The following is a 4055-nucleotide window of genomic DNA, read 5'->3' on the forward strand; positions in this document are numbered from 1 at the left end:
CTAAAAGTTAAGCTCTAAGAACTGTTTTAATCCCCTATGTTTTGAACACCAATTAGCTGTAAGGGTTAAGCTCTAAGAGCGTTTTTGATCCCCTATGTTTTAAACACAAATTAGCTGTAAGAGTTAAGCTCTAAGAGTTAAGCTCTAAGAGTTAAGCTCTAAGAGTTAAGCTCTAAGAGTTAAGCTCTAAGAGTTAAGCTCTAAGAGTTAAGCTCTAAGAGTTAAGCTCTAATAGTTAAGCTCTAAGACTTAAGCTCTAAGACCTGTTTTAATCCCCTATGTTTTGAACACCAATTAGCTGTAAGAGTTAAGCTCTAAGAGTTAAGCTTGAAGAGCTGTTTTAATCCCCTATGTTTTGAACACCAATTAGCTGTAAGAGTTAAGCTCTAAGAGTTAAGCTTGAAGAGCTGTTTTAATCCCCTATGTTTTGAACACCAATTAGCTGTAAGAGTTAAGCTCTAAGAGTTAAGCTTTAAGAGTTAAGCTCTAAGAGCTGAGATCTGAGAGCTGTTTTGATCCCCTATGTTTTGAACACCAATTAGCTGTAAGAGTTAATCTTTAAGAGTTAAGCTCTAAAAGTTAAGCTCTAAGAGTTAATCTCGAAGAGTTAAGCTCGAAGAGTTAAGCTCTAAGAGTTAAGCTCTAAGAGCTGAGGTCTAAGAGCTGTTTTGATCCCCTATGTTTTGAACACCAATTAGCTGTAAGAGTTAAGCTCTAAGAGCTAAGTTCTGAGAGCTGTTTTGATCCCCTACATTTTGAACACCAATTAGCTGTAAGAGTTTAGCTCTAAGAGTTAAGCTCTAAGAGCTGTTTTAATCCCCTATGTTTTGAACACCAATTAGCTGTAAGAGTTAAGCTCTATGAATTAAGCTCTAAGAGTTAAGCTCTAAGAGTTAGGCTCTAAGAGTTAAGCTCTAAGAGTTAAGCTCTAAGAGCTGAGGTCTGAGAGCTGTTTTGATCCCCTATGTTTTGAACACCAATTAGCTGTGAGAGTTAAGCTCTAAGAGTTAAGCTCTAAGAGTTAAGCTCTAAGAGCTGTTTTAATCCCCTATGTTTTGAACACCAATTAGCTGTAGGAGTTAAGCTCTAAGACTTTAGCTCTAAGAACTGAGGTCTGAGAGCTGTTTTGATCCCCTATGTTTTGAACACCAATTAGCTGTAAGAGTTAATCTCTAAGAGTTAAGCTCTAAGAGTTAAGCTCTAAGAGTTAAGCTCTAAGAGTTAAGCTTCAAGAGTTAAGCTCTAAGAGCTGAGGTCTGAGAGCTGTTTTGATCCCTTATTTTTTAAACACCAATTAGCTGTAAGAGTTAAGCTCTAAGAGTTAAGGTCTAAGAGCTGTTTTGATCCGCTATGTTTTGAACACCAATTAGCTGTAGGAGTTAAACTCTAAGAGCTGTTTTAATCCCCTATGTTTTGAACATCAATTAGCTGTAAGAGTTAAGCTCTAAGAGCTGTTTTAATCCCCTATGTTTTGAACACCAATTAGCTGTAAGAGTTAAGCTCTAAAAGTTAAGCTCTAAGAGCTGTTTTAATCCCCTATGTTTTGAACACCAATTAGCTGTAAGAATTAAGCTCTAAAAGCTGTTTTGATCCCCTATGTTTTAAACACAAATTAGCTGTAAGAATTAAGCTCTAAGAGTTAAGCTCTAAAAGTTAAGCTCTAAGAACTGTTTTAATCCCCTATGTTTTGAACACCAATTAGCTGTAAGGGTTAAGCTCTAAGAGCGTTTTTGATCCCCTATGTTTTAAACACAAATTAGCTGTAAGAGTTAAGCTCTAAGAGTTAAGCTCTAAGAGTTAAGCTCTAAGAGTTAAGCTCTAAGAGTTAAGCTCTAAGAGTTAAGCTCTAATAGTTAAGCTCTAAGACTTAAGCTCTAAGACCTGTTTTAATCCCCTATGTTTTGAACACCAATTAGCTGTAAGAGTTAAGCTCTAAGAGTTAAGCTTGAAGAGCTGTTTTAATCCCCTATGTTTTGAACACCAATTAGCTGTAAGAGTTAAGCTCTAAGAGTTAAGCTCTAAGAGCTGTTTTAATCCCCTATGTTTTGAACACCAATTTAGCTGTAAGAGTTAAGCTCTAAGAGTTAAGTTCTGAGAGCTGTTTTGATCCCCTATGTTTTGAACACCAATTAGCTGTAAGAGTTTAGCTCTAAGAGTTAAACTCTAAGAGCTGTTTTAATCCCCTATGTTTTGAACACCAATTAGCTGTAAGAGTTAAGCTCTATGAGTTAAGCTCTAAGAGTTAAGCTCTAAGAGTTAAGCTCAAAGAATTAAGCTCTAAGAGTTAAGCTCTAAGAGCTGAGGTCTAAGAGCTGTTTTTATTCCCTATGTTTTGAACACCAATTAGCTGTAAGAGTTAATCTCTAAGAGTTAAGCTTTAAGTGTTAAGCTCTAAGAGTTAGGCTCTAAGAGTTAAGCTCTAAGAGTTAAGCTCTAAGAGTTAAGCTTTAAGTGTAAAACTCTAAGAGTTAGGCTCTAAGAGTTAAGCTCTAAGAGTTAAACTCTAAGAGTTTAGCTCTAAGAGTTAAGCTCTAAGAGCTGAGGTCTAAGAGCTGTTTTGATCCCTTATGTTTTGAACACAAATTAGCTGTAAGAGTTGAGCTCTAAGTGCTGAGGTCTGAGAGCTGTTTTGATCCCTTATGTTTTGAACACAAATTAGCTGTAAGAGTTGAGCTCTAAGTGCTGAGGTCTGAGAGCTGTTTTGATCCCCTATGTTTTAAACACCATTTAGCTGTAAGAGTTGAGCTCTAAGAGTTAAGCTCTAAGAGCTGTTTTGATCCTCTATGTTTTGAACACCAATTAGCTGTAGGAGTTAAGCTCTAAGAGTTGTTTTAATCCCCTATGTTTTGAACACTAATTAGCTGTAAGAGTTAAGCTCTAAGAGTTAAGCTCTAAGAGCTATTTTGATCCCCTATGTTTAGAACACTAATTAGCTGTAAGAGTTAAGCTCTAAGAGCTGAGGTCTGAGAGCTGTTTTGATCTCCTATGTTTTGAACACAAATTAGCTGTAAGAGTTAAGCTCTAAGAGTTAAGCTCTAAGAGTTAAGCTCTAAGAGCTGAGGTCTAAGAGCTGTTTTTATTCCCTATATTTTGAACACCAATTAGCTGTAAGCTCTAAGATCTGAGGTCTGAGAGCTATTTTGATCCCCTATGTTTTGAACACCAATTAGCTGTAAGAGTTGAGCTCTAAGAGCTGAGGTCTAAGAGCTGTTTTGATCCCCTATGTTTTGAACACCAATTAGCTGTAAGTGTTAAGCTCTAAGAGCTGAGGTCTAAGTGCTGTTTTGATCCCCCTATGTTTTGAACACCAATTAGCTGTAAGAGTTAAGCTCTAAGAGCTGAGGTCTAAGAGCTGTTTTCATTCCCTATGTTTTGAACACTAATTAGCTGTAAGAGTTAAGCTCTAAGAGCTGAGGTCTAAGAGCTGTTTTGATCCCTTATGTTTTGAACACAAATTAGCTGTAAGAGTTGAGCTCTAAGAGCTGAGGTCTGAGAGCTGTTTTGATCCCCTATGTTTTAAACACCATTTAGCTGTAAGAGTTGAGCTCTAAGAGTTAAGCTCTAAGAGCTGTTTTGATCCTCTATGTTTTGAACACCAATTAGCTGTAGGAGTTAAGCTCTAAGAGCTGTTTTAATCCCCTATGTTTTGAACCCCTATTAGCTGTAAGAATTAAGCTCTAAGAGCTGAGGTCCAATAGCTGTTTTAATGCCCTATGTTTTGAACACCAATTAGCTGTAAGAGTTAATCTCTAAGAGTTGAGGTTTAAGAGCTGTTTTAATCTCCTATGTTTTGAACACCAATTGGCTGTAAGAGTTAATCTCTAAGAGTTAAGCTCTAAGAGCTGTTTTAATCCCTTATGTTTTGAACACCAATTAGCTGTAGGAGTTAAGCTCTAAGAGTTGTTTTAATCCCCTAAGTTTTGAACACCAATTAGCTGTAAGAGTTAAGCTCTAAGAGCTAAGCTCTAAGAGTCGCCTTGTTAACATTACGTCTTTTATTATGTACTACTAAAAATCACAAAGTAAAAAGAGCACAACGTAAAAAAAGCATAACG

Source organism: Corella eumyota, chromosome 7 (genome assembly GCF_963082875.1).
Source record: "Corella eumyota chromosome 7, kaCorEumy4.1, whole genome shotgun sequence".
NCBI classification, from domain to species: Eukaryota; Metazoa; Chordata; class Ascidiacea; order Phlebobranchia; family Corellidae; genus Corella; species Corella eumyota.